General features: G+C 40.0%; 1 protein-coding gene across 1 annotated transcript in view; it reads left to right on the forward strand.

Annotated features, from left to right (window-relative positions):
- Positions 1 to 3,445: 3,445 nt before the first annotated feature.
- The window catches only part of raly (RALY heterogeneous nuclear ribonucleoprotein), a 59,180-nt gene continuing 37,114 nt past the window's right edge, over positions 3,446 to 25,511 (forward strand). The window contains exons 1-2 of the mRNA XM_079459826.1: positions 3,446 to 3,535; positions 7,910 to 7,986. The gene's annotated coding sequence lies outside the window, so the exon portion shown is untranslated. The remainder of the gene's footprint in view (positions 3,536 to 7,909; positions 7,987 to 25,511) is intronic.

The following is a 25,511-nucleotide window of genomic DNA, read 5'->3' on the forward strand; positions in this document are numbered from 1 at the left end:
GCATCCGATAAAACTATACCGTCTATACTTTTGGACCATTATCAGGTATTGGAAATATTATCTTCTGTAAAACTGAAAACACAGTAAATCATGAAAATGGCTTTGAGAATGTTAGGTACATTATACTTTAAGGTCATATCCTTCACATAGATTCTTAGCACTGACCCAAGAATTATATCAATACATTATTGAGTACCTTATTAACCTAAAGTTCATCCTCATCAATGTTCTATAAAAAACATGATACAGTCGCAAAATACACTTTAGATTTTCACAATGTATGTGCACATGTTGTGTCTGTATGGGAGAGGGTTTTATGCCTAAAAAGGGTCATCATTTTAAGAGGCCAATATCTCTCTCTATGTACTGGATCCGTGTGGTCTTGTTAATATTAATTCACACCAGTTTATTTTTCCCAAACTCATTACATATATTAATAGAATCTCATAAATACATGAATGAAATAATCAGAGACACAGAGGTTCTTGTGAATCGGGGAGGCAGCTCTGGATTTGTTGACCCGAGGAGAAGGTCATATGGATAAAGATGAGCTGCTGCCTTCTTCCTGCAGTCTGACTGACAGTCCTCCACATTATTGTTCCAGTGATATGGAAATGACTCAAAGTGCGAAGCATTGATGCAAAGCACAGATGCTGGGTCGTATGTTTTGTTAATACTACTATACATTAAATGTATTATACCATTTGGACTATTATATTCTGCAGGTACTCTTACTGAACATGGCTGTGCTCTAATTTTCTTCTTTTCTTACTGCTTTTCAGACTACGTAAGAGATTGTGGGTCATGCCTGGACCTCTGGCAGTTCCTCAGCAGTCTTCACCTCCATCACACTACCGGTGTTGTGTCTTAAGATGTGTTGACACACAATCTCCGGCTGTAGAATTCATCTTCTGGCCATTACATTTTTGCAGAACAAGTCTAGGATTGTCTAGATACATTTGGGGGATTTTTGTCTCGGTACAGAAGGAGAGGGGACAGGAAGTGAAGTGTAAGAGAGTAGGGGTATGGGACCACAAACCACGAGCTGGGACTCGAACTCGGGTCGCCTGAAATGCAACCATGTCACATACGTATGTCAGAGCACTACCCACCCTGCCATCGGCTCCAACACAAGGTGCCCAATTTCATCCTGCAAAATTTTATGATTGTTTTTACAAAAAACTATTTGCTTTCAAACCTAACCGTCCCCCTATATCCTACGGAAAACGTACAAATTAAATTAAATGAATCAGCCAACTTTGGCCATGAGATTGTGTTGAAGAAACGGATTGTCTATATAAAAAAGATGACCCAGTTCATATTGCAAACTTCCAATTAACTTCCATCAAGGTGAAGGGGCATTCTAACAGCTTTCCAAGATATTATAGACCACCCTCAGTCCCATGGTGTTGACATATTCAGTGAACTGTCCAAGGACACAGCGCAGCGGCTATTATCCCGATGCGAAATAATTATTGAGACTTGATTCGTCAATATGCTTACACTTAATGAGGTGCTCTGTTAATGAATGAGTCCCCTTCCCTCTACATAATTACCTCTGAACTGATAAGTTCAAGAAATTGACCAATTTACCAGCAGATATTTCCATAAATCTGCTGGTAAAACAAAGGGGAAGTCTGAGAGTATGTTGACAGTCTGGTTCTCTTCAAGCCCATAAGAGTGAATAATACCCCCATAGTGAACAATTTATTTCCCTGCAAAAGCGTCAAACAGCCTCACCCAAACACTGTATATTTATGACTCTGGCCTTCTGGCGGAGTTACAGGCTATCTTGGGCTGCCACCAGCTCAGGTTTTTGTGTTACCTAAGGCAACACAGATTTGTTGCTTTGAAATACAGCCGCAGCATCGGAATTGCCTTTGTGACTAATGACGGACTAGAAGAAAGAGCTTGCGAACGTGTTAACCAAAATTTTACGGCTCATTTTGTCCTCCAGTTTTTCCTGTATAAACCCTATAATGATTTCTCTCGGCTCTGTTAGAGACAACACAGAAACTTGGCTCTTTCTGATATTGTTGCCAGCTTTTCTCAGAGGACCCGCGTGGCATTTCGCTTCTGTTTTCTCACGTCGAATTTTAAAAAAGCAAATCGCTGCGCGAGGAACTGAGACAGATATCCAATCCTTTGTCTTCACCAGTCAGTTTAATAGAATCTCTTCAGGCCTTTTTTCCACATTAACAGGATTCACCAAATCTTGAGAGCACTATGAAGAGAGTTCGACTCTCAAAGGACGCAGAGAAGCTGTGAATTTGGATGAGTATCAATTGGAGCAGATGTGCAGGAACTAACATGAGTTATTGATGCTTGGATTTTCTAACATGCTCACAACGTCTCTTAACTGTTTTTCCTTATTTTGACTACTTGTAATAACTCAGGTATTTTTGGTCTTCAAACTTTTTGCAATTTTCTTTCTTTTTCCACCCACACCCCCTCAGTCTGTCACTTATCCCTCACACCTACCACGTTATCATCGATAGTGACATATCTATATTTGTTCGCCCTGATACATTTTACATCCCCTGTGAGGAATTGAATTTAAATCAGTTTAATGGAATCTTGTAGCTCGGGCTCAAGGCTAAGCTGTTGCTTGCACATAGAAGGACGTCTCCTTCAAAACATAAACAAAAAAATAAGTGTGGAACGTGCGTATAAGCCCTACGGAGATGCGATAAATACCAAAGAAAAGAGTCTTTGTAATCCTTGCCCCAAGTGTTACTGTCTGGCATTGCCTGTATCTTTATAAGTGTGTGCGTCTGTTCATGTGTCTTGTTTATGTATCAAGTCTTTGTTATATATTATTATTATATTATATATAGTTATATATTTCCAAGGAACGATATTCAGTGATAGATTTAAACTGAATACAAATTACAATCACAGCAACATCTGGTGCTTCTAGGAAGTTTTTTATTACATTTACTGTAAAAATATAATTCAAAATAAGAAACATTTCGTATTCTCAGTGGGCATGTTTTACAAAGCTTAACTGGTCAGCTGTTATAGTAGCCTACAGTAAACAACAATGCTTTGAATAGTGTAGGCTATCCTACATTGTAATGTAGGCTACCCGCGACCTTTCCAAAAATACACTGCAAGTGCTCAATTCAATCTTCAATTCAAATGTAGGCTATTTTATAGTGCTTTTCATGGTATGGTATATTTGCAAAGCAGATTTACATAAAAAGTTCAATATGACCAAGTGTTTGTCACGCGCTTTATTTAAATGCAACTACCGTTCAGTAAATGCCGCGCACGAATTGCGCGCTAGATCTGTAACATTTTCGCCTAATTTAAAAAAGCCAACGACACCAAATGCCCAACTGGCTCAATGCGCACGACTGATATCCTTCGCCTCCCCGCGCAGGCACAATGGTTTGGTCCACACCGGTGATGTTTTTTTGTGAAGCCTCTGCTTCTCCAAGTCATTGCGCTTCTGACAGCACTCGCGTCTCCATCACCCTCCGCCGCTGTCTTGTTACTCTTTCAACATTTTTACTCTCTGCCATTTTCAACGGTGAGTACTTGACTCTCATGTTCTATTTTCTTCATCTTTGTCTCTTTTTCACGCCCTATTTTTTTTATTTGGGATGTGCTTGCGTTTTGATTTTCCTTTGAATTCAAGCGGCAGTCGTCTGAAGCCGGCTTTTACCGTCTTGGAGAGGTGGAGCGCGTAAGGTTTTGGATAACTTTGGTTAACATAAATCAACTCTTGAATGTGCCCGTCTCGTCCAGCGCTCTTCGGACAGTGGAGGCGAATTGCCTTGTGCGGTTTATCCTGTGTAGGAGCAGGTGGTTTTGTTTTTATTCTGACTGTTTTGTCTTTTGTTCTTTTTTGTTTATCTGGACGTTTACTGGTAACCACTGAGCGAATGCATCTTTTTATATTTTCTCTATTTTGAGAAGACAGTTGGCTTTTAACGTTGATGAGCAAATGCATTTTTAATTGATCGAAATCGTGCATTTTTGCGTTGGAACTGACGGTGCGTTTTGAAGCGCTTATGAACGCATAGCGCAGTGCGCGTCTCCTCGCCACTCCACTGCAGACCTCTGCGAGCGCTTTAAGACGTCCGGACTGTTAAACAACACCCTAGGTCTGCTGTTCCAACTCACTTGATCGTGTTATACTGGTGGACAGCATATGGGACTACTGTACAAATTCTCTGGCTTAATTTAGTTCGGTTCAGCTTGTTGTGAAATTGCTACAGGATTTTCTGGCTGTGCCTCAAAACTTCGCGTGCTGCCTGTATAGATAGCAGGGCACCATATGCCATCGTGTTGGGTCGTGCCTACGATGCCCAACTATAGGCTGCCAGGTGGCGGTGGGTTGTGGCGCACAAGTAGGCTACTTTTGAAAGTAAATGTAATAACAAGAGTAACAGTTTGTAGGATCAAGTTAACTAATGGTTAATAGTTAACATTTTATCCTTGTATTAGGGGAGACCAGGGCTTGTTTACCTGACTAGTTTATTTATAAATCTGGTTTATTTTTTCAAGTCGGCTTCTGGCCGTCAAGTGTTGGATACAAAAATCAACATTTCCATTGATATTTCCCAGGAGAAAAGATGCTATTAAAAGCATATTTTGGATATTGTATCTATTTGTAAGTCATTTTTGGCTCCAAACCGAATGTGTGACAACCAGCCCCGGTCTCCCCATCTTCTAGCACCTGTTTATACCCTGCAACTGCAGAATCACTGAAAAATAAAATATATGAAACTGTGATCAGAAGTTGTCTGATGTTATAAAGAGCAATATTAAGACCACAATAGCAGTCTTACACATGGTTTCTGCAAATGACAAGTAACTTATTGTTGACCACTTCTAAAAATCAACTTGGTTACTAAATAGGCACTTGATGAAGAATATTTCCACCTTGACAATACAGTTCTACAAATACTCCAGGCCAAAGCCAAACACACAAACATCAGATGTTTCTCCTCCCTCGACAAATTTTGTTTTAGATGTGACCCTCATGCTTTTATTTAGAAAGTGTCCCAGGCTTTCGACTGAGTGATGTTACATGTGCAATGTACAGAACATTAGTTCTAGTGTACTTCAATGTGTACTTCTTTCATTTAAGTATGAGTACTTCTGAAAGCTCACGAACAGGCCTACAACACACAGCCGAGCACATTAGACTCTTTTTTGGACAGTAATGTTTTGTATTGATATTAATGTGTTTGCTCCTTTTAAAATGTTAACTCTTATATGACTCTTATAATGGCATCACAAAAAGACTGTGTAGGCCAATGATTACTAAATGTGTACGTGGACTACACACTACAGTAGTAGACATTTAAAGTTTTTATTTTAGAGGAGTAGTGTTAGTCATTACTTTGGCAAAGAAGCGAAAACGTGACAACATCTTAATTCTGTATCAGCCACAGTAGTGCTTCGGAAAGGAGTGGCAAGTGGTATAGTGAGCCTAGGTATTTTTCAACATTACAGCAAGATGCCGCTACATTTCATACACTGCTCCTTTAAGGGAAAATTACTAACATTTGCATTTTTTGCCACACCTATTCCGCAACAACCAAACCACTGACTAATTGTAAATCTTTTTTTCACCCAATGTACTACTCTATTTATACTAGAAAATTCTTTATAAGGATGCAGTGATATGTGAATTGGGACGCACCTGATTCATGGTCATTAAATTCAGTAAGTTTAGAAGGTGTCTTGTAAAGGAATAGGGCCTATATTTTATGAAAAAAATGAACACAATTCTATTTAATCAAAGAATGATTGGTTACTTAGGCGGTCAAGCTCCGGTCAAGGGTCATAAGAGTAATCCACACGACACGTGTGTTATAACCAAAACGTGATTTGTCACACTAGGTCTGATATCAGTCACAGAATTTTGGGCATCTTGAATGTAATCTGTTCTATTGAATACGGTATAGGGATCATAATCATACAGACCTCTGCCGGTATTATAATTTATAGTCTTTCTTGTCTCCTGGGAACATTCTCTGCCATTGTATAGAAAACATCAACTTAAATTTTCTGCCCAGTGGTCTTTTGTGAAAGAAAGAAATTTACATGCGGGTGAGTAAATAGTGACTGAATTTTGATGTTTGTGTGAACTGTCCCTTTAGGGCAGTAAGTGCTTTTGTGTGGGTTTTTGCTGTTTATGTCGATCAGTCCATTTAGGCTCAGCATGTACTGCTTTTCTATGATGTTAGTTTTCAACCTCAAGGACAGCCAATTCAGTTCCTTCTGCATTAATAATTGTGTAATTGTTTATGAGGAAAAATATTTGCATTCACGGTTTTTGGCATTCATTATTCAGCTTTTATCCAAACGCGGGTACATGCATGAGCTATAAATTAATGGAAACGTAGGTTTAGTGCAGCAGCACCACAGCATATACAGTGTTAAATATTCATCTTGAAGCTTCTCACTTGTATGCATTAACACCTCTTTGGAAGGATGATGGATACTAATTGCTTTTGAAACTCATAAAACATTACATTGGTAAGGTCACATGCAACGTTGTTGTTCTGTGTGGAATGAAGTTCAATGAGTCCAAGACTGAAGACTAAATATAACCAGATTTAGCACCACTGATAAGTCATTGACATGGCAAATGGGCAGCTTTTTCGTGAAGCGTTCAAATATTATTCGTCACTATAATTTTTCATTAAAAGCTAAGGGCAAAGCCTACGTTACCTCATGGGTATTTCTGCTATTAACTATTCTGACTGTATTTTTCAAATAAAATACATAATTAGTTTAGTCAAATTATGTGCATCAAGGGATGGAAATCGAGATACCATTTGCATTAAAGTTTAATGAGTAAATTGGTGTCTGCGCTATTGAAGGTACCATTACTACGCTGTAGGTCGCTTTGATGTCCAATAAATTCAGTCATCCAATCTGAAACAAGACATGACCGTGTTATTTCGACGCTGCTTTCTTAATCTGCCACACATTTTATCATCAGTTACTGTAATGAAAAGATTTAAGCATCTGATACCGTGTTGTAGACAACAACGTGTTACATTTCAACCTAAGCTTTGATGTCGTCTAACATATCTTTGTTGTGCTGTGTCAGTAAAAGTTTCCGAGCATTTGTGGCGTGACTGTCATCGCTGCCACATACGAAATATCGTATGAACAGAATGCTCTTCAAATATCAATGACCGCTGTAACCCATACAACTAAACCCCTATTAAAGCTCCTGCAACACATTCCGAATTAAACACCAAACTGTGTTTGGAATTTTCGCGCTCTACTTTAGTCTACATTTGTTCAACCTTTATGCATAACGGGCTTATCTTTGTCAACATCTTTATGATTGAAATAATGGGATCTCAAGTTACTCAAGGGTTATGCCGGCCCTGAAAGTTTCCATTAGGTGGGAGCGGGAGGGAGGCAGAGCGCCGTGACCTCCAAGGTCAAATGAGCTTGGTACTCCAATGAAAAATGTGTCACTTCTTCTTCAACAGTAAATTTAGCTTCCATATTAAAGTCAAAATAGCCCATGGGCTAATTGTAAAACACATTTTCACGATTCCTGTTGCTCAGGGGGGTTAAAGATTTGAACAAACCCCTATGAATATAAATGACACCTTAATTTATTTGGTTTGGTGAGGAGGAGTGTGCTGAGGGTTTCTCCTATATACTTACATTGAAGGTAGTGCTCAAGTCACAGAGAGCAGAATATCTTAAGAGTGGGTTCTTTTGTACTAGCAAAGCCCCTAGCAACTGCATGACAACACCTTAGCAACCACCCTACTATCGCTAGCTTTGTGGTGGCTAGTCTTGCTCACGAAAGAACACTTCTTATTCGCATCAGATGTACTTTTGTGTTACTATTGCATTTATATATTTTGTGCTGTTAAAATCATGTTGCTGTATGTATTTGCTTTGTTTTAAACTGCAGGATCCTGTACACACCCCAGGTTACAGGCGTTGGTCCCTTGCATCCGCGTTCATCCCCTGGTCACAAAAAAATCTGAGGTAGGTGAAACTTTGGTTGCTAACCAAAAGCGGGTCTCTAATAAGCTCGATCCGAGTTGAGGTGTAAACGTTCCGAGTTCTTACTGAGATGAGGTTGTAATTTTTTATGTGGATAGATTTTCACAGTAATCATCCATTTGTGAGCCTCCTTTTGTGTGTTCACAGAAATTATTTTGTGAAATTATAAATGCTATATTAATATAAAAACTGTGCAACACATTAAACGTACAGACTAACTGACTTATACCAAATAGATTGTTTAAAATAAGTCTTCAAATCTTCAAGAGCTTTTTGGAAATCTTCTCAAAAGGTGTTCGCTTACTTCTATGAAAGGACAGTGGGATTGTGGGATTGCGCTGCACTTGTGTCAGATAATGGAAGGGGAATTCATTTATTTTGTTTCTTTAGTTAAACAACTGTAGACCAGTTTTAATAGGTTTTTTTCAGGTTTATTGTATTTTTATTAATATTTTATATTAGCTTTTGTTTTTACATGTTTAGTTTTTGTATTATATCATATTAATATTTTCTGATATGTTATTAGTATTAATTTGTTTAATACTTTGTTTATTCTATTTATTTTTTGTATTTATGTTGCTAAATGTGTTGAAGTTTATTTAAGTTTTACTTTATTTTTAGTTGATCATTGTTGTAGTGAATGAACTCATTTCAAGTTGCTAAGGCAACATTTTCATGTTCATTTCGTTGACATTTTTCTTATACTATTAAGGGAAATATTTTCTTTCATTTCAATTAACAGAAATGTTTTAATAGTTGTTTAATAACTGTTTAATATTTGACACCACTAGCAGTAGCATTGTGCTGTACACGTTATATAAAAATTTTTTGGCCTCTCACAAAATCATTAATTAAAATGCTTTTTAAATGCTTTTTTATGCTTTTTTCCACCCTGTTGTCGCTTGTCTCAGTTTAGATGCCACTGCCCTAGACAGTAAACAGAGCTCAAAGTGCGAAGTCACCAGTTACAGAGTGCGAACTGAGAACATTATTTGTGAACTTCTGTTGAATGTGGCTGGACTGATTCATTTGAGATGTCTTAAGCTGAATGTGTTTGGCATATAAATCCTGAATGAGTCGTAATTACAGGATGCATCACAACAAGGTCGAGTCAGTTTGGCGCTTAAGACAGCAATGTGTTGAATGAGGCTGAATGTGCACGAAGAGAGAGCAGAAACCAGCAGTGATTTGAGCATCGCTCTCTGATCAGTACCAGCAAAGAGAGAGCATGTAAATTATATATACACGCCTGTAAAAATTTCATGAAAATGTTATTCATGCATTAAAATATGTCAAACATCGCCTGCCAGGTTGGTTGTCTAGACGTGCTTGTTAAGAGAGTGAAAAGGCTTAAGGAAACACGCGTCGCTTCACTTAAGTCAAATTACAGAGAGGAATACAGTCATATCCACGGCGCGGAGAATACAACAACTTCAAGCTTTTCATAGTATGCTGCCTCGCTATGAGTGCATTTATATCTGCGCTTCGGCAAAGAAAATGTTGTTGATGTATATCACGTGCATTTTTTTTAAAGAACTTAGCTCGAAGTGAATATATCAGTATATTTATTGGCCTTGGAAAGCTGCTTACATGGACAGCTTGTGTATCCCCTAGTATTAAGCACAGCTTATGCAGCGGTCAATATACTAGCTAGATTAATAAATAAGACCTGATGGACGAGAATCCGGTGAGCTTTCGGCCAAATCATCAGTTTATTATATATTGATGTGTGTTTTTTTCTATCAATAATAAATGTTTATTATTTTTTCTGCAGTATTTGCAGAAAGAAATCTTGTATGAGAAGCTGATGATGCAGGACCTCCGCTGTGAGTCATGCGTTCATTTAGACTTCCTCTCTCTCTCCCTATATCTCTCTCTCTTTCTCCTTCCACCAGCTTAAAAACACAGAAAACACAAACATTTCTAATGAAATATTAAACATTTTGGCACCTAACGGGAATCTGCTGCAAGTGTTAGACTTTGTAATAAGGACATAATTTTCACAAATATTTGCCCGATTCTTCTGTAATATTCAGCTCATTTCAATTCCAAATCGCTTTTTTCCGCACCTACCTTATGTACAATACAGAAAATTACTGGCTGACTAAAGTGTGTTCTCAAAACCCCAGAGGTGTGTTTCACTTACTGTTAACCTTTAAAAATAACAGCACTCAAAGGAAAATACGCTCTACATGAACACAGCACTGCTTTTCTGCTTAAAATCTCCTTCTGAGAAGCTATTATACTTTTTTACAAATCAGTTTTGAGTTAACATCGGAAAAACTTGAATAATAGATGCCTTTGATTGCAGACTTGGCAAATCTGAACTCGGTTTTATGACATTCTTGTGGTATCTCTATAGTGCATGTGAGCTTTTCTGTCTACATGAGTATACTATAGTAGCTTCCATGGAACAATTCAGATTCTCTTTGTATTTTCCTTGCTTTACATCGCTGGGTGCCACGTTTGTGTCAGGTGCTATAGTTCATGAGTCAGTGCTTTTAGCCCCCCGGGTTGAGCTTTTGAATTAATGAAGAAATCCACTGCTGGAACAATGTGACGTATGATAAGACTTTTGCCACCGCATGTCAAAGACCCTCAATCTATTTCTGCCTCTTACCGATATTAAGGCTCTTAAAAACATGAGCTGGGCTTTGGCTTTAAGACTATAGTAGGTTTTTTGTTCATTATCTATATGACTAATATAATTTTTTATCCATTTCACTGTATGAAAGGTTTATAATCGTAGTTCTTTTACACTTTATATTGTGACATTTGCTGCATCGTCTGTGTTTGTTTCATATAGGTTAAAAGGCCAGCGATGTAGGAAGGTTAAAAGATGCTCCAGTGCTGAGTCTTGATTTGTTTTCGTCTGTCTTTTTGCTGGCACAGCCCGAGTCATATCCCATCATGCCTTGCTTCTCTTCATTGTGTCAGCTTGTCTAAACCGATTTGGCCGAGAATCGAGTATTACATGCTTTTATTGTACATCAAATAAAAGCTCGCTTCACCGTCCTCGGTGCCGAACGTGTCGGGAAGCCCGGCGTTGTTGGCCGGCTTCGGCGGGGCTAAGATGTTGACGAGCCGTACACAAGTCCTCCATTTTCTCAAATATCTGCGGCTCAGACCTAATCGGCCGTGACTGATCCCTAAATCATTTACAAGAGGAACGGTTCCGTTGCATGGGAGTCTGTTCTTTTCAACCTCTTGATTCTGCCAATAAACGGCATATGCTGATACAAACCAAAACGCTTTGAGAAGCTCAGCCATAACCAGAGAGGCATAAGTCTTTAAAAGGATTCTAGTCTTTGGACAAACAGATTTATTGTAGGCTGTTCATTGAATGAGATACTAGCTGCTTTGCTTCTGGATGGTTGTTGATCAGGCCTGGGTCAGTCCTGTTACACACCACCTTTTTGAACTCTTTGCTTCATAGAAATGAATAGGATTTTGTTGTATTTTATGAAAGTATTTTTCTGTAGTTTATAGAAGTTCATAGGGCATATCAGACAGATTTATGCTTTGATCCAACTCAAGAACAAAAAGGTGGCTCTCCATCACCATGTCTGTTTAAAAAACTAAATGTGAAGATGTATTATAATTAGAGATGCACCGATATATCGGCCAATAATCGGTAGCGGTTGATAAAAGCAATTTTAACACCATTGGCTATCGGACGATAGTTTAAAAACAGACGATGATCAGGGCCGATCAAATCAAAGTCAATAAAAGGAGAACAGGAAAATGCAATGAATTTGAATTATATAAATAATGTTAAGAAACAACACCAATTTGATGCTCAATATTAATAGTCCTTAAATTAATTAATAACATACAGAATTATTAATTAATTAATTAATCTGTATTGGGGAGTAATTTAGTAGCAGTGCACCTTTAATAATAATCATAAATCTGTATAATATAATAGTTATTTATATATAACGTAAATACAGATTTTTTGATTGTAATAAAGTTAGACAGTTATAAAATGTATTATAATATGAATATTATAATGTATATATAATCATAAAATAAATTATAATAAATAATATTGAATTGTTCATGCAAATTCTAATAATATTGCGAATTGTATATACGGATATGTATATTTCTGATAAAAGATCTTTAGCGATTTATGATGGAATACAGGTTGATACAGGTTATGCCACAATTAATACAATATTATCCATTCATTTCCGTTTTATGGGCAAAATGTGAGAAATTATGAGTGGATGGTGTTAAATGCATAATTGTCTGAAAATCGGCCATCCGCAGTTTCATAAATCAGTTTTAAATTGATTTGGCAATAGCATGTTAAATCTTTGCATTATAACACTTACCTCTGTTCTCAGGTGGAGTGTGTAGTTGTGTAGTTCGGTGTTTAGTGGGCCCTGTTATCACTACTGGATGTATCTGATAGTAAAATCGCTTCTTAATGGGAAGATAATGTGTCAATTAATTCTCCCATAATGGTGGTGGAAAAAGGTGAAAGGAAAAGAAGACAATTGTGTTACTTCGGCTCTGCTCTTTTATCTTTGTCTGTGCACGACATCAAAGTCTTGTGTTTTTCGAATGCTGTTTTACATACACAACTGTTGATTTACATTCCGCCGGGCAAATTGTTTTTATGCAGCAAAACCAGGCTTTTGTAATATCGTATATATGAATTTGTTGGTCATGGTAACCTGATTGATCTTTAGGTGAAATTAATTCTCTTGAATATGCGAATGGCTTTTTGACCCTTTCTTAGAAGTCTACATGTAAGTGCTCTCTTAATAGTAACCGTGAGATTGTCGGTCGTGTAGTACAATAGCCTTCCTTGACAGGAAAATATGCACTCAATCACAGAAATGTAATGGAATTTATTGAATCTATATGCATGTTTCCTTTGAGTTAAAAAGGGTTTTAAAATGCAATATCCGCGTACATGGAGTTACTTAAGGTAGTGCTTCAGAATGTGTCAAAGGGAATCTCATTTTAGATGTTAATGTGTAGATTATTGAAGTTAAGGCCTTTGAGTCGTTCTGATGATTCGAGATGTAAAGATTCAACGTTAATCAAATCTTCCAACCCTCCACGCACGAGTTAATTACAGCCAGCAACAAATAGTCAAACCTCACCTTAAGAAATCCTTTCAGCGACTCAATGTGATGTATCCCTTTGATTTTCATACATTTTAATACGGTTATGAAAGGTTGCAAGACGGCGCCTTCTGCATAAAATCATGCCGTCTCAGCGGAAGACCCCCTCGCTTGTTTTTGAACGTGATAAATCGGAGCGTAATCCGGCTAGCACATCTTGTACCCTACAGCATTTACACTTAGTCGCTTTTAATGAGTGTCCCTATGGCTTTTTCTAATCCCGGTTAGTCTCTTTCAATGGTGTGACGTATCCTATAACCAGTTCAGCTTGAAGGACCGACTCGCTGGAGGGACCGCGTGCAGGACTGCTGAACTTCGGAAATCTGGGCCATGTATTTCAAAGATTCAAAACTTATTTTTTAGCATAAAGCATTCCTTCGCATCAAAAATTCCAGCACGGAGGCAGGTGGTAGTCCTGATAAAAACGTATACGGCATTCATTGGAAGCTTTAGATGTCCTCTTTAGATCTGCCTGAAAGCAGCTCAGGTTTCAGCTCGTGCAAGTTGGTGCGTTCTTACGATGTTTAATTCTCATGATTTCTTTCCAATGAGTATTTGAGAACTTCTAAGACGCACTTTTCTAGATACCTTCTCAGTTGTTGGCGAGCTTTGAAAGCTCTGAAACGTCTGTGAATTACAGATGTTTTTGCTTTTGGCTCTGACAGGCCCGTTCAAGTGTCCCTGATGATATGTCATTGCACATTTCTCCTGTCAAGACTTTCTTCTGTTGCTCAATTAAGTCCTTAAGTCAGGATGTCAGGCGTTCTGCTGTCGAACCTTTTAAGAAGCGAACGAAACCTAGGAGATGAGCTGCCACGTCTCATGATAACATAATTGATAGGTGCTGATTGTGTGAAGACACTTTTGAGAAATAATGAGCAAAATTGCTCACGTCTTTCTCTTTATTTAGTTTTACTTTACACCCCATCGTGGCTGTCATTGAGATATCATCGTTCCAGGTCTGTGCTGATTTGAGGTGGAGTTTCAGATGTTGCTAATATTGACTCAAAACTCGTCACAGTTGCTTTCGCTGTGCGAAACACGGTTGAGCTGCATATTCGTTTATGGTCTGCGACTTGTTGTTGAGTGTGAATGTGATAATCATACATTCAAACAATACTTTATGGAAATCAACATTATCAGCCTCGATGCTTCCTCCTTTAAATCTCTTGCAGGGTTCCAGAAATGGTTTAACAGATTGATGTCGTAAGAGAAACTTCATTTCCCATGATGCTTTGGAAATGATGTGTATGAAACTATGTAGTGCTGCTTTAAAGTTCCCTGAAGAGCTTTAGTTCTTCTTTAACAGATTGTACCTAGAAAAGGGAATGTGAGTGTTTTTCATCAGAGAACCATATAGCCAACTCAACAGTACTGGATGTATCTCATGAGGCCACATTTCCAAAAATCTAATAAAAGGAAATAAGAAAATGAACTTTTTAGGACTACTGGGATATTTTAATGACAAGACATTCATTCTATTTTCAGACACTATTCTTATTGCTACTGTACACAAATGATGGGTTGTTTCATCCCGTGGTTGGATCAAATATGGACAAACCCATCGGTTTAAATTGAAGGGATAGTTTACCCCAAAATGTAAATTCCTTCATTATTTACCCACTTTCTTTCATTCCAAACCTTTATGACTTTCTTTCTTATGCAGAACACAAAATAAGATATTTTGAAGAATATCGGTAACCAAACAACATTGAAACCCAGTGTCACAAAACCACAGAGACATTTCACACAATATCTTCTTTTGTCTACATTGTGTAAATAGTAAAACATATATATTTTTACTTTTGGCGCTTTCCCCCAGTGTTAATAAGAGACACCTTTGCCATGACAAAGGATTACACAGGAGTTCAGAAATGTCACATGCAATCCAAGTTGCTTTGGATTTTTTTCGTCCAGTGACATTGCCAGTGAGACTGTATAAAAAACGATTGTCAGCTTTTTGCCAGCGACCTTTCAGCAAATATCCCAGTTTTCAGATCAGCTAGAATATTCAACAACAGTTAGCATCAGATCAGAGGGGCAGAATGATCCAGACGAGACCCATGGCGAGTTTCAACACCGAAATGTCACAGGCCAAGGGGCTCGCAATTGTGAAGACGCAGACGGTGAAATATTTTTAGATCGGCGTGTCGGAAGTAGCGCATTACTTCATCAAAATGTGGAAGTGCACATTCTACAGCTGACAGGAGACTGAACCTACTGAACTCCGCGTCGGCTTTTATGTGTTTATGGCAAATTATTTTTGATGGAAAGGCAGGTATAGAGTCCCCTTGCCATATGGCTGTCAGAAATGGAATGGAAGAAAATTACGCGTGGATGTCACATTTATGGCTATAACTAGATTTGTTCAGCTTGCACGACCCCTCCCTCCGTCTCTGTCGGCCTCCTACACATCTTAAGGAGTCAGAATTTGTGAGCCTGTTTTGTTGAATGGATTTCATAGTCCAGTGCCCATGTATATATCAACAGTTCAGCTCTCTCTCTCTCTCTCTCTCTCTCTCTCTCTCTCTCTCTCTTAACCAGCTAATGTTGCCGTTGATTGCATGACATTACTAATATGTATATCTTCATAAATGATGGATTGTGATGTCAATATTACTACGCTGCAAAACATCTTTTTCGTAATCCGCATTTTCAGCAACATCCCTCTGTGAATAATCACTAAATGTTTTCTTGAAGCATCCACTGTATGTCTAGTTTTAAGATTTTGAATGGCTGGATATTTATACTAGCTTTAAGAATTCCTAACAGGACATTTTCACTTATCACATGGGCTTTTTTCCCTTGATTTTAAGGAATCTTTGCTCTCTTTTTGTTGAATAAAAGGACTTGTGTTCCTTTAGCTCAATGGGTAGAGTTTGTGGGTTCGATCCCCAGAAAACACACTTACTGATAAGAAATGCATTGTGAATGCAATGTGAAATTAAATTACAATTATTCCAAAAATTGAATTATTTATAAAATAATGTTGAAGTTTCTTCTATTCATCTAATTTGTCTGATATTCAGACTGCATGCCACAAAAACAATAATTCCTTAATACATTACGTAATTGCTTATCTGCTTAAGAATCTTTAGACATCTTTCTGCTTTGCCTCTTATCAACTAATATATGTTCCCTTTTCTCTCTGGTGTGGGTGGATATTCTCACCATGATTGCATCTTAACAACAAAAAGATGACAGAAGTTTTACATGTTAATGAAAAGCAGCATTTCTCCATGAAAAATGGCACTTCTAAGCAATCGTAAGGTTTCAGGCAAATCAATGGAAGCCTGAAACTTTCTTTGCATTGAAGAACGCTGTGTGTTTTTTCATACGGACTCACTTCAAGGACGTGCTGAGGGTTTTCTATAAGTGTTTCTTTTGACAGCACCAAAACTCAGCTTCTATTTTAACGCTTTTATGTTGCAGCTCATCCACGTCTAGTGGTGAAACTCAAAACATCACATTGAACTCTTTTGGCCTTGTCATGCATCTCTGATTATACTTTGGCTCTATTTTGTTTTCGTGCATGCAATATTTGCGTTCCTGAATGTTTCTCCTTAAAGATCGGAGAGAATATTTACAATACAGATTTGTTGATAATGTAAGTGTTTAATGCTCATGCAGGTCGCATTGAGGTGCTACAGTATGTGTTTTTTGTGTGTGGGTGTACACTTCCTGGATAGGATGTTGCTTAGTGGTTTTTAGGGTGTTGCTAAGTGTACCCACAGGTCTCTATGAATTCCTGTCCCTTGCATCCCTTCTCCAGTGCAAGTATCTTTTTAAAGGAGCTGCACTTGGTTATGTTTTCTACGATATTCCATTTTACATTCCATTATTACGTTTCAAAGATTTCTCTGAGGTGTGATGTTCTCTCTGATAACACGATTACATCGGAACACATTGCTCATATTCGCCACGGTACTTTAATTGAACATCATTTTTTTATTTAAAGGAGACCTTGTTACAATAATACAAGTGTGCTTTTATCTGAAGGCCATCGAGTGAATCTCCGCTGGAAAATTGTCTGGGTCACATTTCATACCATGATCAATGTAAATTCATCTAATTTTATGACCTTGATTTGAGTTTTCACTTTATTACAGTAAAAAAATTACTGTCAAAATCAAGATTTTAGTGTAATATTTATCTGAACGCATAAGAGTAAATCTACCTCAGTCTCGAGCAATCGCTTTCCTTTGGTATTCTTTCAGTTATTTTTACATTAAAAATGATTTTTTTATATTCTAAAAGTGTAATATTTGATGTATCTATGTATTTTTGTATTAGCATAAAATAAAAGGCAGTAAAACAATTAGTCACATGTTGGATAAGTACTTTACAACTTGATCAGAATTTATTCCACATTACAGTAATGAGAACAAGATTGTTTCGCATTACGGTAATGATTATTAGCAGGATGCTTAATTGTCATCTCTTCTAAAAATGATCTCCAGCAAAAACGTATCCTGCAAAATTAGATTTCTTTCGTTCTTTGATTTGGCGGTGAACTATATGATCCAGACGCGTTCTTGACAGGTATTTCCGCATGCGCTCTAAGCCCCGACCAGGAGTCGACTTCAGCCACGGACAGATTGACAGAGGGAGAGCGTTAGTGTGCATGCGGGTAAAAGACAGAGCACGATTGTGTCTGAGGAGCAGGTCAGAGTCTTGTAATCACGCCCCGTGTGTGAGTCTTTGGTGAGTGTGTGTGTGCAGAGCACAGTTGAAGAGGGCTTAACAGATTGCTTGCCCATTGAGTTCTGACCTTTACTGGCAGGAGAACAGTATAAAACCTAAGGCTATAGCCCACAGTCAGGCAGAATGCTAACTAGGCCACATCCAGCTGTGCTCTCTGTGTCTCTTTGCCCGCGGAGGGGATGAAAAACTGAAGATTTCACAGCCGTGTCAATGTAATGTGGAGATTTCGAGGGACCTTTGAACCGGCCTGAAGGATAACCTCCTGGCACAATGAGATCAAGTTTTCATCACAGCTGTGCAGGAGATCATGGTGCAGAGACGGAAAGCTACAGCGTAACGGATGGCCAAAAAGCCTGAAACAAGGGAAAATAATTGACTGGTACAGGAAAACACACAGTGTACTAGAGACTTTGAAGGCGAGAGAGATTGAAGGCGGGTCGAGATGATTGACTTCTCTGCGAGTGAGTTTATTCCGAGATGCAATTCGTAACTTTTTATTTGAAAAAGAATTAAGAGATAATCCGCGGTTAGCCGTGCATTAAAGCTTTTAGAAGGAGGGCTTCGCGTCGGGTGGTGGCCTCCGCAAAGTGCATTCAAATTCTTTAATGTACAGCTAGCCGTGGATTATCAGGCTTATACCATGGTCACCTGTCAAGTTAAAGCTGTTATTAATGTTTCCAGTGCAAGTTTTGATCGGACAGGTGAAGATTGATCAAACAGGAACTACATGTGCATTGATCGGTTTCAAAGCACACCTTCCAGCCAACAGTATAAAGTTAACAGTTAAGGAGCAGGTACCAAAAAATCTGTGTTTAACTTCGTAACTGTAAGATTACAGTATAATAGGGCCATTCTACAGATTCGTGCAAACTGCTGGTCCACATAAAAACACATTTAAAAAGCATTCAGATCTAAATTGTTTACTAAGATCCTTCTATTCTCTATAGAAACCCACAATATATAAAATACATAAAAAGCCAAGAAAGATGGCCACAACCTTCCTAATATATAAGACCACGTACACAAACCAATGTAATGTAAGAAAATATTGAAATCAATGAAGGAAAATGCCAGTGTGCTGATACTGTAAGTCTGAATAACAGGACATTGTATCATACTGAAAGATGTTTTCTATGTTATTTTAACGTCACTTTGTTTTTTCCCTACTGAGGTTTGAAGCAGCTGTCTCGTGTCAGTACTGAGAGGTTCAGATTGCGACTATCACTTTGTAGGCAGTTAAAAGGCTGAATCTTGTCCCTCTCTCCGAGCGCTATGGTGTGAAAACCGTGTTTACAGCCCTGGCTCTCCTTCATTTGCAACCAAAGAAGCTGTGTCCATTCAGTTTAGTTAAGGTGTACCAGCTTGTTTAATCTGCCAGGCCGCATGCCATGCGTTTTTATGTCTTACTGCTTAAACCCACTTGTGCCAAGAAGCTATGTGCGCGTTTGTGTGCTTGTGTGTTGGGACGGATTCCATAACAATTCCTTAAATGAATTTGCTCAGCTGGTGGTCAGTGCCAGATTGGATCTGTGCGAGTCAATGAAATCTATTTAACTTTGAGCTTAGTTCTGTTGTAAGACCTTTAGAAAAGCCTCTTTCAAATAGATTTGCTTTAATACCTTTAAAATTTCACATTGGACATCTTGTAACCCAGCATAGTGTCAAACATGTTTGATTCAAGAATTAAAACCAATCATTGATATGTATGAAATATACATAAACATATACATAAACGTCTGTAATCTGCAGTAGGTTGTCTATCGGTTGCATTTATGTTGCATTTGTAGTACATTCTATTTTTGGCATTCACCTTAACGTTCCCCCCTGCCCTTGACTCCGTCAGAACAGACCTGCGAGCCATCAGTTAAATAAAGCAAAACTCCAAGGTCACCTCTTCCTCATTTTATTCGTTTGGTTGCATCTGACTTTAGAACTGTGAGTTGAAAGGTGTACCGACATCGATTCCCGCGTGCGGCCCGCTATCTCAGCAAATTCTCTCCGGTTTGCAATGCAAATGCTGGGACAACTGTGTGTACTTTATCTAAACCTCGCCAAAGGAACGCTAGCAAGAGCAAATAAGCGATCGCAGTGTGTACTTGCCAGTATTACAAAGTCTGTTTGTATTGTGCGTGGTATCAATGCTCCGCTGGAGTCGTCGCGGGGCTTCAAAGACTTTGAAAATTAGAAATGTAAATGGGACAACACAAATGTGACGTGAAAAATCACGCACGTTTACCCCCACCGAGAGACTCCCCGTGCAGGTCGTGCTCTGAAAACCTCTTATTTATTGAATACAAATTAGGTGTGGGAAAACCTTTAGATAACTGTTATTAACACGCAGACATCACCTTGTTGTTTAGCGACAAACAAACAACGGTTTGGGACTCTCGAAATAGTTCTGATTTGGTCGATCTCTAGTGTTTTGTTTTAAATCATCTCAGCTCCACGACCAATGCTGGGTTCTACAACTTTTATTGTACCCAGCGTGTAACCTTCAGGTGACATTGCACGTATGTCATTCGTATCATAAGTGTTGAGAGCCAACGTCTGATTAGCCAAAGTTTCAAGGTCTTGAGTGGGTGTGTGTTGGTCTGTGGAGAGAATGGTGAATACTTGAACGACTCTCTAACATATACTGCAAGAAAATGGACTGTACGCATGGGACAATAAGAAAGGCAAGGACACAAATCCAAGCTCGATAAAGACATACGGCTCTTTTGAAACTTCTGTATGTTTCAAGAGATGTATCTTTGAATAGACACCTTTTTCTCCCTAGATATCGATCATTTTGTCATATTATAGTGAATTGGGGTCAAAATGTGATTTTACCTTTTAAAAAGGCTTAAGGTTTTAGGACAGTAAAAAAAAGAAAATACAGAAAAACATCAGGTTATACAATGCTGTGGAGCTCAAGTGCATTTTTTATTCATTAAAGGGCCATACTAGTTTTTATGAATTCATTAAATTACATTTTATTTAACAAAACATAAGCATTTTTCAGTGGTGGTTTCAGAATTATGGTCACCACTTTATAACCCAGAAAGTTGTATTTACTGTACATAGAAAGGGTGGTCCAAAAATGAGAATTTGGTTATTATCTATTAACCCTCACATTGTTCAAAACCTGTGCATGCTTTTGTTTTGTGCAATACAAAAGAAGATTTTGAGAAATATCAAGTGATGTCCGATGTTGTTTGGTTACCAACGTTCTTCAAAATATCTTCTTTTGTGTTCTGCAGAAGAAAGAAAGTCACACAAGTTTGGAATGACATGACGGTGAGTAAATGATGAATGAGTTTTCATTTTTGGCCGCACTAGCCCTTCAATAAGTTGCAGAGGCGGCATAAATATATTTATGTAGGATTCTCATTTACAAGGTGCTGTAGTTAATGTTTAATGTGAATACATATTTAATCTATCAAATGTTCAGAGCACCTTAATACAGTATATCAATTTTTCACATTGTACTGTATCTCATCTGGAATGAGATCTTCCCTACATGAACATTTAAGGGGAATTTTGCATATTTGAACAAAAAGAAAGAATCAGGCATATTTATGACCGGTTTCCGCTTCTGCTTCTGCTTGTTCCAACGGTCCACAGTTTTGGTCGTAGAGGAGGTTGAAGTTTTTCTGCCTGGTAATGTCAAGCGTCAGATAAACCTCTCCCGATGTCTGTCTCCTTTAACCTGCTGTTTCTTGTGTATCTCGGTGGAGGTATGCATGAAAAGCATATGGTCAGCAGTGGCTCTAGCTTGACCCTTTGGTAAGGAGGGGTTTTAGGGGTCAAGCGCTGAACTTCTCTATGACACTTGGGGATGAACAGAATAAAATCAAGGTGAATCACAAAGGTTGAGTGTCATGGTGGTCAGAAGTCTCTTCTCACAATGACATTGAAAAACGAACAGGAGATTTAAGGAAACAGTGACAGTGTTTTTAATGCTTCGATATAAAGTTTTTATTTTCTTGATACACACAACCGTGCGAATTTTGTATAACTTCTTAATGTTATAGGCAGATTCAAGATACACCTTGCTTTTTATTTCCTTTTTGAGATCAAATTCAGGGTTCGTTTTCTTTTTTATTCAGTGCATGTTGTTCCAAAGAAAAAATCTAAATGTAAAACGTAATGTAAAACTGAATTTCTTTTTTTTCATGAAAATGTAATAACTTGCACTGACTTTCAAACAACTTTGCTTTTCCACTGATGTCATCAAACCCTTATTCTCAGCCCCTCCCCTACAATCATAAATCGACCACTTTTTACAATCAAATCTGATTGATAAAACAAGACTTAATTTTCGTTTTTCTTGTTGAATATCGGCTTGAATAGTGCTAATTTTGTCCATTACAGTATTTTCACCATTCAAGCTTTGATGCCATTTTTTACATGTTTCTGTTTTCAACATCAGTGATGCATTTAGATTTGCCTTTTCATCCAGGTTTGAGGGATAACCTCAAACATCACATCGTGTGTTTTATAGGCAGTCTTCCCTCAGATGTTTTTATACGTATTAAAGTAAATGAGTCCACTCCATATGTCTTCTTTTTATCCCGGGCACAATGCGCTGCAGTCATCCTGAGGAAAATAAATCTCGACTTGCATTAGAGCCGCCTCAGTTATGATGTTTGATTCAGATTCAAATGAATCACGGAACTCAGATTGCGTGAACACAGTTTCACAGACTTCAGTCTGAACGAGGAATACAGAAACTAATGTGGGAAGAAAACAAGCTTCAGGAATAGGTATTAATGGATATTTAATGAACTTTTCACATTTGCAGGTTTAGAAGCCATTCAGAGTTGAAGCTGCTGCTTTGGAAAAAAATATCAGCGCTTACAAGCAATGAAAAAACAAAAATGTTTTGTTATGGCTACTATAACGTAATTGCAAAAAATACTGTAGTAATGATAGGATGACCTGTTTTCCTGATGCACAAACGTGTGAGGCTGAAGAATGGCGTCGTGCGTTTGGCTTTAATCCAGCCATTCTGATAGGTCATTTATGAGGTATCCATCAATGAAGCGTATATATGAGGGCGATCAATCTGGCACTGGAAGGACGTGTGTGTTCTCGCCCTCCGAGTGGTTTGTATTGCCTGTCTGTCGGGTTGATGGATGGTCCTCCAGTCCTGGCGGGTTCTCCAGGTCTCACGGCAACAGCGATGTCAGCATGTAGCCGCCCAACAGCGGCACCATAAACATATTTGATTGACAGCACAGACACGCCCTTTGTTTCATGACCTGGACTGGGGAGGCATCTCAGGGACACAGACACTTGTGCCAGTGCGGAAGGGGCCAACGATAATGTCACAAAACAACATGGGCATATTTAATTCAACCTTCAACTGACTATTATTTGGGGAAAATTTGGGCTGTTGATGCGATCCTGTTTTGGAGATTGACAGAAAACAGCAGACCCTGTCACACCAACATACACCGCAAAATCTGTGTGGTATGCATATTAATAATGAACATTGATGGATGGCTCTTCCGGATATCATAAATATGCAAAAACGTCCCGGTTACGTATGTAACCTCTGTTCCCTGATGGAGGGAACAAGACGTTGTGTCGAAGCCGACAGATGGGGTTCGCCCTTGAGAACCAATCGTCTCTGACTATTTTGAAAAGGCCAATGAAATTGGCGAATGAAATTTGCATGCCGGGCTCCGCCCCCGGATATCCGGGTATAAAAGGGGAGCCGGCGTGCTCATTCATTCACCTTTTGTGCTGAGGAGCCTGAGAGCATCTCGTGACTGCTGCAGCGGACGGCTATTGTCGTGGCAAGAAGGACACAACGTCTTGTTCCCTCCATCAGGGAACAGAGGTTACATACGTAACCGGGACGTTCCCTTTCTGTCGGTCTCTCGACGTTGTGTCGAAGCCGACAGATGGGGTTCCTATGGAAAACGCCACGGCACTAGCCGCGTCACAATCTCTAGCGAAGCGACGTTGACCGGCCTGGGCGAGCCACACGTGAGCGCTATCGCGAAATTTGTAACCTTCCAGTGGGCAGGCAGGGGCTCCCAGAGCTTTTGGCAAAGATGAGTAGCCCCTGCCCTCTGCCAACTCAGACGGCCCCATTGGCGAGGGCCATCCAGTCGTAGGGCTACTGGGTAAGCGCTGTTCCTTCAATGAGGACGTGCGCTACGGAGACCACTTCCCACCCTAGGGGGGAATACAGTGGAGACACCAACATGGTCTCACCAAATAGGGGAGAACTCATGGGAGGTATGTGCGGAATGCCGCAAGGTGGATGTCCACCTGGGGAGGTCATGGGTTGCCACGCGGGGAACCATCTCATGACGACATCTCAGACGGAACCACCCTAGTGGGGGGTTACTACGTGTGGGGCACTAGGTCCGGTTAGAGCTATATGTAATAACTCAGCTTGATACCCGGCCATAGGCGGCAGGGCTGCTCCGCCGAGCCCGCCGCCCTGAGTGCTATTGATGGATGGACGGACTGCCTATTCTTCACCCTTGGGGAAAGAAGGGAGGCAGCCCATAGCGCACTGGTCCACCTCAGAAGGGGAATGGCGCTATGCGCAGGCGTACGCCCCACGACTGCTGGTCTCACCTGCTGGCAAGACTCGAGCTGCCGACTCCCCACGGAGGTTGTAAGCCTCTGCGAGGTATAGCGTAGCCCAACCCGCAGCTCTACAGATGTCTGCCAGAGAGGCGCACTAAGCCGATGCCCACGAGGAGGTCACACCCCGAGCGGAGTGTACCGTCACTCAAATGGGCACGGGCTAGGATCGGCACGCCGTAGTGACGGCGTGTGCGACCCAGCGCTACAACTCTCCTCGGATACAGCACTCCCGTTGCTGACCTCCATAACAGACAAGAGCTGCTCAGGGCCTTGAAGCCCTCAGTGTGGTTCGAGTAGAGGCGCAATGCGCTTACTGGACACCCCACGTACAGGTTGGGTCTTTCTCCCGGTGTGGGAGCGCCTGCAAGTTCACCACCTAGTCCCAAAGGGGGGCGGCGGAACTTTGGGCACGTAAGTCGGCCGGGGTCTCAGGATCACGTGAGAGTCACCGGGCCTGAAATTTGGCAATCGGTGGACACGGAATGCTTGCAGGTGCCTCACCCTCTGGATGGACTCGAGCCCCAGCAGGAGAGCCAACCCCCCTCGCAGAACGAGGAAGGGGCTCTCGGCAGGGCCCGAAAAAAGGGGACCCAAAGGTCCACCTTAAGGTCCCAAGAGGGTACGGGGCGCGGACGAGGCCTTAGCCCCTCGCGCCCTAGAGGAACCTAATAATCAGGTCATGCCGCCCCAGAGGCTCACCAGCAACTGGCACGTGATAACCGCGACAGCGGGTACCCACGTTCCAATGTGGAAGGGGAGATTACTCCCCAGCCTCTCCTGCAATAGGACAGCACGTTCCTGAGCGAGCAATTCCGCGGGTCTTCTCCTCGAGAAGAGCACCAGGACGAGAAGGGGCGCCACTTAAAGGCATCCAGCCTTGTGGGCATGGCCCTTGCCTGAGTGACAGTCTCCACCACTGAGGGGGGTAGGTCATCCAGGAACTCCTCGTCCCATCCAGGAGCCAGACCCAGAGGTCCGGCTCGAACGCCACAACGTGTCCATCCCCTGCGAGTAGGCCCTTCGCCAGGGGATTTGGCCAGGGGGAGTTGTCGTCAGGAGTATTAGCTCCGA

This window comes from Barbatula barbatula, assembly GCF_947034865.1.
Source record: "Barbatula barbatula genome assembly, chromosome: 7".
Taxonomy (NCBI): Eukaryota; Metazoa; Chordata; class Actinopteri; order Cypriniformes; family Nemacheilidae; genus Barbatula; species Barbatula barbatula.